Source organism: Rhinopithecus roxellana, chromosome 1, assembly GCF_007565055.1.
Source record: "Rhinopithecus roxellana isolate Shanxi Qingling chromosome 1, ASM756505v1, whole genome shotgun sequence".
NCBI lineage: Eukaryota > Metazoa > Chordata > Mammalia > Primates > Cercopithecidae > Rhinopithecus > Rhinopithecus roxellana.
Genome location: NC_044549.1, coordinates 57,019,684 through 57,035,617, shown reverse-complemented (window position 1 = coordinate 57,035,617; position 15,934 = coordinate 57,019,684). Strand labels below are relative to the sequence as shown.

Below are 15,934 nucleotides of genomic sequence, written 5' to 3'. Positions count from 1 at the left end.
TATCTTTGTTGTAACAACCCTGAAACCCTGGCCTGAGTCTTTGAGGTGGAAGTTGCCCCAAGAGAAAGTGTCATGTAGTATACCAGAATTTATCAAGCCATTCCCTAGTACTAGGACACTTAACATGTGCCTGCAGTATTTTTGTTCGTTTTGCTGTTATTTCACATTTAACTTCATTTTTGTAAATACTTATATAATTTTGAAGCCAAATTCAGATTTTTTCATCTTTATGTCCACTTAGGTTGCTTAGACCTCAGGTGGTAGACCAGGTTTTGTTTTCTTTTTCTTTTTTTGAGACAAAGTCTCACTGTTGTCCCCCAGGCTGGAGTGCAGTGGCATGATCATGGCTTATTCCTGGGCTTAAGCAATCCTCCTGCCTCAGCCTTCTGCAAAGCTGGAACTACAGGCATGTGCCACCATGCCAGCCTATTTTTTTCTTTCTCTTTTGTAGAGACAGGGTCTTGTTATGTTGCCCAGGCTAGTCTCAAACTCCTAGCCTCAAGTGATCCTCTCGCCTCAGCCTTCCAAAGTGGTGGGATTACAGGTGTGAACCACCATGCCCAGTCTATTTTCTTGTTTTAAATTCAAGCTTTCTGAGGGTTGCCCTTTAGGAAGAGAATGTAAGGAATTCCAGAGTCAGGGAGGCATGGGCTGTGTTCTGGGAGAGGCCTAGGGAGGCACTGCTCTGGAACCGCCTGTAGGAGTGGGTGGGTGTCAGACTGCCAGCAGAAGCCAGGGTGGTGAGGGGAGGGACGAATGTTCTGCAAGGGAGATTTATACCACTGTATTTTTTTTCTTTTTTTTGAGACAGAGTCTCACTGTGGAGTGTAGTGGGACGATCTCTGCTCACTGCAACATCCACCTCCTGGGTTCAAGTGATTCTCCTAACTCAGCCTCCCAGGTAGCTGGGATTACAGGTGTGCATCACCATGCCTGGCTAATTTTTATATTTTATTTTATTTTTTTTTTTGAGGCGGAGTCTCGCTCTGTCGCCCGGTCTGGAGTGCAGTGGCCCGATCTCAGCTCACTGCAAGCTCCGCCTCCCGGGTTTGCGCCATTCTCCCGCCTCAGCCTCCCGAGTAGCTGGGACTACAGGCGCCCGCCACCTCGCCCGGCTAGTTTTTGTATTTTTAGTAGAGACGGGGTTTCACTGTGTTAGCCAGGATGGTCTCGATCTCCTGACCTCGTGATCCGCCCGTCTCGGCCTCCCAAAGTGCTGGGATTACAGGCTTGAGCCACCGCGCCCGGCCAATTTTTATATTTTTAGTAGAGACGGTTTCACCCTGTTGGCCAGGCTGGTCTCGAACTCCTGACCTCAGGTGATCTGCCCACCTCGGCCTTCCAAAGTGTTGGGTTTATAGGCGTGAGCCACTGTGCTCAGCTGGATATGAATATTCTTGACAGTGTCTTCTGGGTATGTACCTAAGAGTGAACTGTTAGATATATAGTATTTGATATATATATACACACACACACACACACACATATATATATATATATATATATTTTTTTTTTTGGAGATTCAGTCTCACTCCTACCCAGGCTGAAGTGCAGTGGTATGATCTTGGCTCTTGGCTCACTGGATCCTCTGCCTCCTGGGTTCAAGTGATTCTCCTGTCTCAGCTTAACCATTAGCTGGGATTACAGGCGCATGCCACCACGCCCAGCTAATTTTTGTATTTTTAGTAATAATGGGGTTTCTCTGTGTTGCTCAGACTGGTCTCGAACTCCTGGATTGCTCAAGCCATCCACCTGCCTTGGCCTCCCAAAGTGCTGGGATTTACAGGTGTGAGCCACCGTGCCTGGCCTGATGTTTTAATTATTGAGAATTTTGTATTTTTTTGTAGAGATGGGGTTCTTCCTCTCTGCCTAGGCACATGACTGTCTATCCCAGATGGCTGCACAGGCCTAGGACAGACGGTTCTACCCCCAGTACACCAAGGCCCTGGAGGGTGCAACCTATAGAACAGCTGGGCTCCTGCATTCTTCCCAGACCCTGCCTTCAGTAGTAAGACAAGTAACAAACTTAGATTTGGCAGTATAAATTTAGAAAAGGTTAATGTTTTCCAGAACAGTGAAACTACAGTATAAAGGTTAGACTTGGGAACCCAAAATTACTCCTTAGTTTCCCTCTCCTGCCCTTCGTGTGCTCAGCACTTGTATCTGTGTTCTCACTACCCTGAGCCCTGAGTTCTTCTGGGGTTGGCCCAGGAGTTGCCTTGGTCCAGAGAGATACCTGGGAGGAAACCACATGGAAGCAACAACAGTACTGCGTATGTGTTATTATTTGGAGTAATTAGCCCTATACATTTTTTTTTTTTTTTTTTTAGATGGAGTCTCAGTCTGTCACCCAGGCTGGAGTGCAGTGGCATAATCTCGGCTCACTGCAACCTCCGCCTCCTGGGTTCATGCAATTCTCCTGCCTCAGCCTCCTGAGTAGCTGGGACTACAGGTGCCTGCCACCATACACGGCTAATTTTTTGTATTTTTAGTAGAGACAGGGTTTCACCATGTTAGCCAGGATGGTCTTGATCTCCTGACCTCTTGATCTGCCCACCTTGGCCTCCCAAAGTGCTGGGATTACAGATGTGACCCACTGCGCCTGGCCAGCCCCATAAATTCTTGATAGCAATTTTCCTGAGGTACTCAAGTTTTACTAGAAAAACATAGCATCATGTTTTGATTCATTAGTTGTCTAGATGCTCATCCTCCTGTATTATACTGGCTATTAAGTACCATTACTCCCAGATTGAATTTATAACATCTGTTGCCCACCATGCCCATTAATCAAATCAATAAAGGCAGGGCAAACTCCTGTCTCATGTTATTTCAAACTGCCCCACCTCCTTCCTCTTCCGTCTTACGTTATTAATGAAATAGTTTGACAATACTTATATGTTAGTGAAAATAAGGGAAAAGTTGTTTGTATCTTTAGGTGAGGGTGTAAATTGAAGGACAGTTTTGCCAAATCTAACAATTCCAATGTACGTATCCTTTGACCCAGCAATTCCACATCTAGGATTGTATCCTTAGATATGTTCTAAGAAGAATGCAAGGATGAGTGTGAGAACACCCTGGTGAGCAGATATGCAGGATACTTAGACATTTAAATGTACCACACACAATAGGGGTGAATGAGGAGATGGATCTACCCACTGGGGCTAAGGTCTCTCAGTTCTACTAAATTAGAAAAAGGAACAGTTATTTATTTTTGATACGGAGTCTCGTTCTGTCGCCCATGCTGGAGTGTAGTGGCGCAGTCGTGGCTCACTGAAACCTTTGCTTCCCCAACAAGCGATTCTCCTGCCTCAGCCACCTGAGTAGTTGGGATTACAGGCGTGCACCACCATGACCGTCTAATTTTTTGTTTTTGTTTTTGTTTTTTTTTTGAGGCGGAGTCTCACTCTGTCGCCCGGGCTGGAGTGCAGTGGCCGGATCTCAGCTCACTGCAAGCTCCACCTCCCGGATTTACGCCATTCTCCTGCCTCAGCCTCCCGAGTAGCTGGGACTACAGGTGCCCGCCACCTCGCCCGGCTAGTTTTTTTGTATTTTTAGTAGAGACGAGGTTTCACCGTGTTAGCCAGGATGGTCTCGATTTCCTGACCTTGTGATCCGCCCGTCTCGGCCTCCCAAAGTGCTGGGATTACAGGCTTGAGCCACTGCGCCCGGCCTAATTTTTTGTATTTTTAATAGAGACAGTGTTTCATCATGTTGGCCAGGCTGGCCTTGAACTCCTGACCTTGTGATCCGCCCGCCAGGTGTGAGCCACTGCGCCCGGCAACAAAAAGGAACAGTTTTGAAGAATTTGGTTTCATTTGAACGTTAAGAATGAAATAAAAAGAGATGTGCTTGTTTATGTGTTTAGAGATACACATTCAGTGTGTCATTTGTGGAGACCTACTCAGGAAACTCAGTCTGCTCACCTGAGGACCTGGGAAGGAGACCTGCTTTTCACTTGTGTCCTAGTGTAGTGTTGGAATTTATTTTACCTCCCTGTGAATTACTTTTTTTTTTTTTTTTTTTTTTTTTTGAGACAGAGTTTCACTCTTGTTGCCCAGGCTCGAGTGCAATGGTGTGATCTTGGCTAACTGCAACCTCCACCTCCTGGGTTCAAGCGATTCTCCTGCCTCAGCCTCCCGAGTAGCTGGGATTACAGGCGCATGCCGCCACACTCCACTAATTTTTGTATTTTTAGTAGAGACAGGGTTTCGTTGGCAGGTGATCCGCCCGCCTTGGCCTCCTGAAGTACTGGGATTACAGGCGTGAGTCACCGCGCCTGGCCTTTTTTTCTTCTTGGAGACGCAGTTTTGCTCTTGTTGCCCAGGGTGGAGTGCAATGGCACGATCTTGGCTCACGGCAACCTCCGCCTCCCGGGTTCAGGCGATTCTCCTGCCTCAGCCTCCCGAATAGCTGGGATTACAGGCATGTGCCACCACACCTGGCTAATTTTGTATTTTCATTTGAGAAGGGGTTTGTCCATGTTGGTTGGGCTGGTCTCGAACTCCCAACCTCAAGTGATCCACCCACCTCTGCCTCCCATAGTTCTGGGGTTACAGGTGTGAGCCACCGTGCCTGGCCCGTGAATTACTTTTACTGCATTAAGTCAAAGGGGAGGACCAGACAGCTGATGACATCATTGTGAGATAGTGGGAACCAATAGTAGGGAATCGGATACTGGAAAACACTGGATGCAGCCTGCCTACATTTTGCCCTTAGCCCTGGGACCTCTGAACTTGGTAATGGTCTGATTTGGGTTTTTTTTCCTTTAGGAGGGAAGGTTCCTGGGAAGGGAAGATTGAGCTATATTAGAATCTATTTTTAATATTAAGTAAATATAGCTCAATGTAGTAATTTTGGGCCCTAGTGTGACATTTTCTTCCATTATAACCCAAATCACTTTTAAAACAAAATCCTTTTTTTGTATATTTTGTGTTTGTAATATTTCTAGAGGAAAATGCTTTTGAAATATCCTCACTTCCCTTCGTAAACTTGGGAAGGCTTGGGACCTGGTGGGGTATGTGTTTTGAATCATGCTGTCTGGGGGATTAGTGCCTGAAATCCAGATTCCTACTGGACAAAGCGCTGGGGTTTGAGGTAAGTGGGGTGGGGTGGGGCGAGGGTTATATAGCTATCACAGATAACAGCTTACCTGCTGACTTTGCTTCACAATTGTCAGTACATAGACCTGCTTTGGCACGGACGTCCTGAGAGGGGACTTGGACCATGACCCGTATTCCTTTCTCTTACCACCGTGGCCGGCTATTTTAGTAACTTCTAAAAATCTTGGGCGCCGTGGCTCACGCCTGTAATCTCAACACTTTGGGAGGCCGAGGCGGGCGGATCACGAGGTCAGGAGATAGAGACAATCCTGGCCAGCACGGTGAAACCCTGTCTCTACTAAAAATATTAAAAAAATTAGCTGGACTTGGTGGTGGGCGCTTGTAGTCCCAGCTATTCGGGAGGCTGAGGCAGGAGAATAATGTGAACCTGGGAGGTGGAGCTTGCAGTGAGCCGAGATCGCGCCACTGCCCTCCAGCCTGTGTGAAAGAGCGAGACTCTGTCTCAAAAAAAAAAAAATTTTTTTTATGTAACTTTAAATTTACAGAAAAATTGCAAGAATAATTCAAGAAACTCCCAAATACTCTAGAGTCACCATTTGTTTACATTTTGCTATGTTTGCTCTGTCATTCTCTTTTCTATCTATATCTTTTTTTCTGAACCATCTATGAGTAATTGACAGAGATCATATCTCTTTACTCCTACTTTTTTTCTTTTTTGAGATAAAGTCTTGCTCTGTCGCCTAGGCTGGAGTGTGGTGATGAGATTTCGGCTTATTGCCACCACCGCCTCCCAGGCTTGAGTGATCTTCCTGTCTTAGCCTCCCTCCGGAGTAGCTGAGACTACAGGTGCAGGTTACCATGCTGGCCTAATTTTGTATTTTTTTGTAGAGACGGGGTTTGAGACCAGCCTGTTGCCCAGGCTGGTCTCAAACTCCTCAGCTCAAGCTGTCTGCCCGCCTCAGCCTCCCAAAGTGCTGGGATTACAGACATGAGCCACAACACCTGGCCTACTCCTAAATTCTTTCTTTTTTTTTTTTTTGAGATGGAGTCTCACTCTGTTGTCCAGGTTGGAGTGCAGTGGCACGATCTTGGCTCACTGCAACCTCCACCTCCCAGGTTCAAGCGATTTTCCTGCTGCAGTCTTCCTGAGTAGCTGGGACTACAGGCACACACTACCACACCTAATTTTTGTATTTTTCGTAGAGATAGGTTTCACCATGTTGGCCAGGCTGGTCTCCAACTCCTGACCTCATGTGATCTGCCTGTCTTGGCCTCCCAAAGTGCTGGGGTTACAGGCGTGAGCCATCGTGCCCAGCTCTCCTAAATTCTTAACTGTGTATTTCCTAAGGATGAGAATATTATCTTACATAACCATAGTATAGCTATCAACATCAGGAAATTTAAGACTAGTAGAATACTGTTCTGTTATTTTTATTTTATTTTATTTATTTTATTTTTTGAGACAAGGTCTGGTTCTGTCGCCCAGGCTGGAGTGCAGTGGTGCAGTCTCGGCTCACTGCAGCCTTCACCTCTCAGGCTCAAGCCATCCTCCCTCCACCTCTTGAGTAGCTGGGACTATGGGTGCACACCACCATGCCTGGCTGATTTTTGTATGGACGGGGTTTTGCCATATTGCCCAGGCTGGTCTCAAACTCCTGAGCTCAAGTGATCTGCCCACCTTAGCCTCCCAAAGTGCTGGGGTTACAGGCATGAGCCACCATGTCTGGCCGAATACTGTTATCTAATCTACAGTCCATATTCACTTTGTCTCAGTTGACCCAGTACATCTTTGGTATTGCCATATGAGTAGGCATAAGGTGCAGGTTTGTTTTGATGATCAACTCTGATTAAAGAGACACTTGGCAGTTTTCTCCATGAAAAGTTGATATTTTCTCCTTTGTAATTAATAAGTCATTTATGGGGGGAACACTTGAGACTATGTAAATATCCTGTTGCTTTCCTCATCAAATTTTGACCCTCTTATCTTCAGCATCCAGTGATGCTTCTGAGTCCATTAGTCCTTCTGCATTTGTTGTCACCTTACTGTAAGGAAGAGCTTTTCTCATCTCCTATGTTTACTCATTAATTGGTTATTTATATTCGTATTAATAGCTTATTCAATGTGGTGTAATACATTCATCTCACTGTTCATTTCTTTCTTTCTTTTTTTTGTTTTTGAGACAGTCTTGCTCTCCCAGGTTCAAGTGATTCTCCTGCTTCAGCCTCCTAAGTAGCTGGGATTACAAGTGTGTACCACCATGCCTGGGTAATTTTTGTACTTTTAGTAGAGACAGGGTTTCTCTGTGTTGGTCAGCCTTGTCTCAAACTCCTGACCTCAAGTGATCTGCCCACCTCAGCCTCCCAAAATGCTGGGATTACAGGTGTGAGCCACTGTGCCCGGCCTTTTTTTTTTCCTCTTTTTTTAAAGACAGGATCTCACTCTGTTGCCCAGGCTGGTGTACAGTGGCATGATCATAGCTCACTACAGCCTTGATCTCCTGGGCTTAAGCAATCCTCCTGCCTCAGCCTCCTGAGTAGCTGTGACTACTGGCACACACCACCATGGCCAGCTAATTTTTTTCTATTTTTATTTTTTATTTATTTTTTTGAGACAGAATCTCATTCTGTTGCCCAGGGTGGAGTGCAGTGGCGTGATCTCGGCTCACTGCAACCTCCACCTCCCCGGCTCAAGCGATTCTCCTGCCTCAGCCTCCTGAGTACCTGAGATTACAGGTGCCTGCCATCATGCTCAGCTAATTTCTGTATTTTTTTTTTTAGTAGAGACGGGGTTTCACCCATCTGGCTAGGTTGGTCTCGAACTCTTGACCCAGGTGGTACCCCTGCCTCGGCTTCCCAAAGTCAAGGATTACAGGCGTAAGCGACGGCACCTGGCATTTTCTTCTGTTTTTTTTGTTTTGTTTTGTTTTGTTTTTTCGTTTTTTTTTTTTTGAGGCGGAGTCTCGCTCTGTCGCCCGGACTGGAGTGCAGTGGCCAGATCTCAGCTCACTGCAAGCTCCGCCTCCCGGGTTTACGCCATTCTCCTGCCTCAGCCTCCCGAGTAGCTGGGACTACAGGCGCCCGCCACCTCGCCCGGCTAGTTTTTGTATTTTTAGTAGAGACGGGGTTTCACCATGTTAGCCAGGATGGTCTCGATCTCCTGACCTAGTGATCCGCCCGTCTCGGCCTCCCAAAGTGCTGGGATTACAGGCTTGAGCCACCGTGCCCGGCCTTTTTTCTGTTTTTAATAGAGATGGGGTCCCACTATGTTGCCGGGACTGGTTTCAAACTCCTGGGCTTAAGTGATCGTCCTGCCTCAGCCACCCGAAACGTTGGGATTACAGGTATGAGCCACCGCTCCCACCCAAGTTTGTTTTTTGTTTCTTTTTTTTTTTTTTTTGGGACAGAGTCTCATTCTTTTGCCCAGGTTGGAATGCAGTGGTGTGTTCTCAGCTCACTGCAACCTCTGCCTCCTGGGTTCAAGCAATTCTGCTTGAGCCTTCCAAGTAGCAGGGATTATAGGCACCTGCCACGATGCTCGGCTATTTTTGTAGTTTTAGTAGATACGGGATTTTGCCATGTTGACCACGCTGGTCTCAAACTCCTGACCTCAATTGGTCCTCCCGCCTTGGACTCCTAAAGTGCTGGGATTACAGGTATGAGCCACTGCACCTGGCCCCAAGTCTATTCTTTCTTTTTTTTTTTTTTTTTTTGAGATGGAGTCTCACTTTGTCGCCCAGGCTGGAGTGCAGTGGTGAGATCTCGGCTCCCTGCAATCTCTGCCTCCCGGGTTCAAGCAATTCTGCCTCAGCCTCCTGAGTAACTGGGTTTACAGGCATGGGCCTCCTAGCCCAGCTAATTTTTGTATTTTTAGTAGAGATGGGGTTTCACCATATTGGTCAGGCTGGTCTTGAACTCCTGACCTTGTGATCTGCCCCACCTCAACCTCCTAAATTGCTGGGATTACAGGCATGAGCCACCATACCCGGCCTGGCCCCAAGTCTATTCTTAAGACCACAGAACTTTTGATGTAAGATTTACTGGACAGATACACAACAACAAGACATAAAATAAATCTTTTATTTACAAAATAAGACCTTTAAGTAGTTAGCTCCCAGTTGAAATAATGATTTGGACTGAATGTGGTGGCTTATGCCTGTAATCCCAGCATTTTAGGAGGCCGAGGTGGGAGAATTGCTTGAGCCCAGGAATTTGAGACCAGCCTGGGCAACATGGTGAGGCCCCATCTCTACAAAAGATAAAAAATTAGCGAAGTGTGGTGGTGCTATGCTTGTAATCCCAGCTATGTGGGAGGTTGAGGTGGGAGCATCACTTGAGCCTGGGAAGGCGAGGCTGCAGTGAGCCATCATTGTGTCACTGCACTCCAGCCCACGTGACAGAATGAGACCCTGTATCTTTAAAGGAAAATTTAGAAAGGGATAAATGCAGGAGATCTTCATCTTATCAAAAGGGTGCTGTTGTAATTTTTATATATATATATATATATATATATATTTTTTTTTTTTTTGAGACGGAGTTTTGCTCTGTCGCCCAGGCTGGAGTGCAGTGGCCGGATCTCAGCTCACTATAAGCTCCGACTCCCAGGTTTATGCCGTTCTCCTGCCTCAGCCTCCTGAGTAGCTGGGACTACAGGTGCCCGCCACGTCGCCCGGCTAGTTTTTTATATTTTTTAGTAGAGACGGGGTTTCACCGTGTTCGCCAGGATGGTCTCGATCTCCAGACCTCGAGATCCGCCCGTCTCGGCCTCCCAAAATGCTGGGATTACAGGCTTGAGCCACCGCGCCCGGCCTAATTTATATATTTCTAAGTACTGGATGGGGAGGGTGAGTAGCAGCTCCAAGGTACTTTTCAGTGGTGGCCTTAATCTGCTGATGCGTGGAAGGTGTTTTCTTCTTCCAAATAGCCCTGGAATCTCCTGAATTTCTAGGTTGGGCAACTCAGGCATGGATTGACTCCTACAGTTCAGGTGGATGGAGATCCCACCAGCCCACAGCTTAATTCTTCAGATGCTTTATCTTCGTTTCTCATGTATCTTCAGTTGGCTTCTAATGTGAGCACATAAATACCCTGCAGAATTCCTTTCCAGTCTTTATGTAAATCATTATTTTTGTTTTCTTTTTTTTTTCGAGACGACAGGGTCTTGCTGTGTCACACTGGCTGGAGTGCAGTGGCATGATCACGGCTCACTGCAACCTCAACCTCCCAGGCTCAAGCGATCCTCCCACTTCAGCCTCCTGAGTAGCTGAGATTATAGGCATGCGTCACCACACTCAGCTAATTTTTTAAAATATTTTGTAGAGACGGGGTCTCTCTGTGTTGCCCAGCCTGGTCTCAAACTCCTGGGCTCAAGCAGTCCATCCACCTTAGCCTCCCAAAGTGCTGGGATTACAGGCATGAACCACTGCCTTGCCTGCTTTTCTTTTTTTTTTTTTTTTTTTGAGACGGAGTCACGCTCTGTCGCCCAAGCTGGAGTGCAGTGGCCAGATCTCAGCTCACTGCAGTCTCCGCCTCCCAGGTTCACGCCATTCTCCTGCCTCAGCCTCCCGAGTAGCTGGGACTACAGGCGCCCGCCACCTCGCCTGGCTAGTTTTTTGTACTTTTTAGTAGAGACGGGGTTTCACCGTGTTAGCCAGGATGGTCTCGATCTCCTGACCTTGTGATCCGCCCGCCTCAGCCTCCCAAAGTGCTGGGATTACAGGCTTGAGCCACCGCGCCCGGCCTGCTTTTCATTTTTAATCCTTGGGTTCTAAAATGCAGGAATTAATTTCCAAATAATTAGTATGGAATGGAATCCCGCTTTTTCCTGTGTGCTGAGAGAATGATCAAAGACCACAAAAAGGAATGGAGACAGAAGAAGGTGAGAGCGAGGGCATCTTTAAGGATTTCTTCGGTCTTGTTAATCTGGGTGTAAATTCTGTGTGGCAAATAGCAGCTGAGGATCCCCTGAAGTTTTGAGGAGGAGGAAAGCACTTGAGAATAATGGATTTTCTTGGTCTAACTTTGTATAAGAAGGGCCCGAACTGGACATACCTCCAGTTATGTGCTGTGGTCTTTTTTTTTTTTTTTTTTTTTGAGACGGAGTCTCCCTCTGTCACCCAGGCTGGAGTGCAGTGGCCGGATCTCAGCTCACTGCAAGCTCCGTCTCCCGGATTCACGCCATTCTCCTGCCTCAGCCTCCCGAGTAGCTGGGACTACAGGCGCCCGCCACCTCGCCCGGCTAGTTTTTGGTATTTTTTAGTAGAGACGGGGTTTCACCGTGTTAGCCAGGATGGTTTCGATCTCCTGACCTCGTGATCCGCCCGTCTCGGCCTCCCAAAGTGCTGGGATTACAGGCTTGAGCCACCGCGCCCGGCCTGTGCTGTGGTCTTTAACAAGCAGCCCAACATCCTTTGCTGGGGAAGGCCAGCAATGTGGGAGCTAGTGGGGCCTGGCCCAGGAGCCTTGTGTTCACCAGGTCACTGGGAGCTGGTGCTCTCTGGTGTCCCTCTATGCAAGCCTGGTTCTGAAATCACGTGTGGTGGGCATCCCTGTCCATAGTGTTGGCCTGGCCTGCCATTTCACTGATCATAGAATGGCTGTAGCTTTGCAGAACAGGGATTGTGAGAATTGAAGAATGTCTTTTGGCTCTAGTTTTTGGAAGCACGTCAGAGAAGTTTGTGATTTTTTAGAATTTGTAGCTGTGGTAACACTGAAGCAGGTAAAACGGCCAATTAGAACCATCTGTGGGAGGGAAGGAATTCTGTTAGCAGGAAGGAAAACCTGAGCAAAGGGAGTGGGTGCTAGTTTTGTCTTGTTCTTTTATAAACAAAGTGTGTTGATATGGCAGTTTCTGGCATGGGTGAAATGTTTTTGATGGTTGAACATGAAGAATGTAGCCAAAAACAAGAATGTGGCTAAAAGCAAGTCACAACTTCAAACAATGAAGATTGAAGCATTTGCCTAGATAAATATTCTATAGTGAATATGCAAGAACTCCCACATACCCGTTTGACTCCTGAGGCATTGTGCTTAGGACCCCAGGCCTTTATTACAGAGCTGCTGGCAGGGTCAAGGGCTGGGTTGCCTGGAGTTTCCCTGACATTTCACCTCACTTCTCTGTTTTTGGAGTCTAATTAGCCAATTAGGTCAGAAAGGCCAGCAGCCAGCACACTTTTTCTAAATTTAATTCATCATTGCTAGATTAGCATATTAATTTTGAGCTGTGGCACTTACTTTTAATCTTTTGTAGTGTAATGGAAAAACCAGAAAGCTCAGCATTGAACTTCAAAGTGTGAAATCAGGTGATCATTGCCATTATGCTTGGTGAATTATTATTATTATTATTATTATTATTATTATTGAAGACAGAGCCTCGCACTGTCATCCAGGCGGGAGCACAGTGGCGCCATCTTGGCTCATTGCAACCTCTGCCTTGCAGGTTCCAGTGATTTTCCTGCCTCAGCCTCCCAAGTAGCTGGGACTACAGGTGCGTGCCACCACACCCAGCTAGTTTTTGTATTTTTAGTAGAGACGGGGTTTCACTGTGTTAGCCAGGATGGTCTTGATCTCTTGACCCTCTGATTCGCCTGCCTCGGCCTCCCAAAGTGCTGGGATTACAGGTGTGAGCCACTGGCGCCTGGCCACTTGGTGAATTATTTAGGGGATTTAGTGGAAGTTCCTTTCCTGTACTCTGCGGACATCTGCTGAGTACCTGCTTGGTGCCAGGCATCTACTTCGAGAGAAAGCAGCAGAGTAAGTGCTATCAAGACCCCTGCAGTGGACCTCTTCTCCCCCTTTTCTCTCAAGGGAACCATTGGCATCCAGCCATGACCCCCAGTAGACACTGATCATCCTGCCCCCCCAGCGTAGCCCCACTGTGCCTTTTGTACTGAGTTGGGGAGGGGATAGGATGGCCAGGGAGAGTTTGGGGAAGTCAGAAGGCAACTTTTAGTTTCTGTTACAGTAAGCACTTGGAAAATGACTGTTTATAATGTATCAGTATAAATACTTGGTTTGTTACCACTTGTGTTTCCTGATTTAGTAATGTATATAAACCTTAATTGAATATTTTTGTGTGAAACTTGGAAAGACTGCATCTGTAGCAAATAAAGCCTCACACCTAGCACAGGGTAGGTAGTTGGTAAACATGTGCTGAAGTGTTAATTGTTGGGCTGTCTTCAGAGAATTGTAATTTGCTTTAATTGCATTTTTGGATGCCACATGGGTACAAGGATGTGGTAATTCATTCCCACTTGAATTCTGCTGAGTCTGGCCACCCACCTCTCATACTTATTCCCCCACCACTACTCCACCTCCCATTCTAGCTGCTGCAGCCAAATGGACAGTTAGGGCCAGGCGCAGTGGCTCATGCCTGTAATCCCAGGACTTTGGGAGCCTGAGGTGGGCGGATCACAATGTCAGGAGTTCGAGAACAGCTTGGCCAATATGGTAAAACCCTGTCTCTACTAAAAATACAAAAATTAGCTGGGCATGGTGGCAGGCACCTGTAGCCCCCGCTACTCAGGAGGCTGAGGCAGGAGAATCCCTAGAACCCGGAAGGCAGAGGTTGCAGTGAGCCGAGATGTCGCCACTGCACTCCAACCTGGGCGACAGAGTGAGACTCCGTCTCAAAAAACAAACAAAAAAAACAGAAACTGAAGTGGATGGTTAGGCCTGGTTCTTGTCCTTGGCCTCAGTTTATCCTTTTCTGTCTTCAGTGTCTTACCTGGGCACTGGTAATTAAAGGACTGGAGCATGTCATCACGGGGATATGCCCCTAAAAGCCTCCTAAATTATTTTCTTCTGAAGTCTAATTGAGGTAACTCTAAGTGATGTTTTCTAAAATATTGTGGCAAAATATACATAACAAAGATGGTGTATTTATTTATTTATCTATTTTGAGACAAGGTCTTGCTTTGTCACCCAGGCTGGAGCACAGTGGTGGAATCATGGCTTACTTCAGCCTCGACCTCCTGGGCCAAGCAGTCCTCCCACCTCAGGCCGAGTAGCTGGGACTACAGGTGCATGCCCATATACTTCGCTAATTTTAAAATTTTATTTTATTTTATTTATTTTATTTATTTATTTATTTATTTATTTATTTTTTTGAGACGGAGTCTCGCTCTGTCACCCGGGCTGGAGTGCTGTGGCCGGATCTCAGCTCACTGCAAGCTCCGCCTCCCAGGTTCACGCCATTCTCCTGCCTCAGCCTCCCGGGTAGCTGGGACTACAGGCGCCCGCCACCTCGTCCGGCTAGTTTTTTGTATTTTTTAGTAGAGATGGGGTTTCACCGGGTTAGCCGGGATGGTCTCGATCTCCTGACCTCGTGATCCGCCTGTCTCGGCCTCCCAAAGTGCTGGGATTACAGGCTTGAGCCACCGCGCCTGGCCTAAAATTTTTTTTTAAAGTTTTATTTTACTTATTTATTTTTTTTGAGATGGAGTCTCACTCTGTCACCCAGACTGGAGTGCAGTGGTGCAATCTTGACTCACCGCAACCTCCGCCTCCCAGGTTCAAGCAATTCTCCTGCCTCAGCCTCCTGAGTAGCTGGGATTACAGGCGTGCGCCTACCATGCTGGGCTAATTTTTTTTGTATTTTTAGTAGAGACAGGGTTTCACCATATTGGCCAGGCTGGTCTCAAACTCCTGACCTTGTGATCCGCCTGTCTCAGCCTCCCAGAGTGTTGGGATGACAGGCGTGAGCCACTGCACCCAGCCTAAATTTTTTTTTCTTTTTTTGGCACAATCTTGGCTCACTGAAACCTCCACCTCCTGGGTTCAAGTGATCCTCCTGCATCAGCCTCCTGAGTAGCTAGGACTACAGGCGTGCACCACAACACCCAGCTAATTTTTGTATTTTTAGTAGAGATGGGGTTTTACCATGTTGGCCGGGATGGTCTCCATCTCTTGACCTTGTGATCTGCCTTCCTCGGCCTCCCAGAGTGTTGGGATTACATGTGTGAGCCACTACGCCTGGCCTAAATTTTTTTTTTTGTAGAGATGGGGGTGTCACTGTGTTGCCCAGGCTTACATTTTAATATACTATCTTAACCATTAAAAATGGTTTTTTTGGCCGGGCGCGGTGGCTCAAGCCTGTAATCCCAGCACTTTGGGAGGCCGAGACGGGTGGATCACGAGGTCAGGAGATCGAGACCATCCTGGCTAACACGGTGAAACCCCGTCTCTACTAAAAAAATACAAAAAACTAGCCGGGCGAGGTGGCGGCGCCTGTAGTCCCAGCTACTTGGGAGGCTGAGGCACGAGAATGGCGTGAACCTGGGAGGCGGAGCTTGCAGTGAGCTGAGATCCGGCCACTGCACTCCAGCCTGGGCAACAGAGCGAGACTCCGTCTCAAAAAAAAAAAAAAAAAAAAAAAAAAATGGTTTCTTTTAGGGGCTGGGTGTAGTGGCTTGTCCCTATAATCCCAGTGCTTGGGGAGGCTGAGGCGGGAGGATTGTTTGAGCCAGGAGTTTGAGACTAGCCTGGGCAACATAGTGAGACCTTGTCTCTACAACATAAAAACCAAAAAATGGCCCAGCCTGATGACTCACACCTACAATCCCAGCACTTTGGGAGGCCGAGGTGGGCAGATCACCTGAGATCAGGAGTTCAAGACCATCGTGGCCAACATGGTGAAACCCTATCTCTACTAAAAATACAAAAATTAGCCAGGCGTCGTAGTGGGCACCTATAATCCCAGCTACTCGAGAGGCTGAGGCGAGAGAATCGCTTGAACCCAGGAATCGGAGGTTGCAGTGAGCTGAGATTGTGCCGCTACACTCTAGCCTGGGTGACAGAGCAAGATTCCATCTCAAAAAAAAAAAAAAAAAAATTAAAAAATGAGCCACACATGGTGGTGTGAACCAGTAGTCTCAGCT

General features: G+C 47.1%; 1 protein-coding gene across 3 annotated transcripts in view; it reads left to right on the top strand.

Annotated features, from left to right (window-relative positions):
• DAG1 (dystroglycan 1) overlaps positions 1 to 15,934 on the top strand; it is a 75,575-nt gene that overhangs the window by 14,801 nt on the left and 44,840 nt on the right. The window contains exon 2 of one of the 3 annotated variants that reach the window (XM_030941476.1): positions 10,836 to 10,935. The exons of the other annotated variants lie outside the window; for them this stretch is intronic. The gene's annotated coding sequence lies outside the window, so the exon portion shown is untranslated. The remainder of the gene's footprint in view (positions 1 to 10,835; positions 10,936 to 15,934) is intronic. 3 annotated transcript variants of the gene reach the window in all.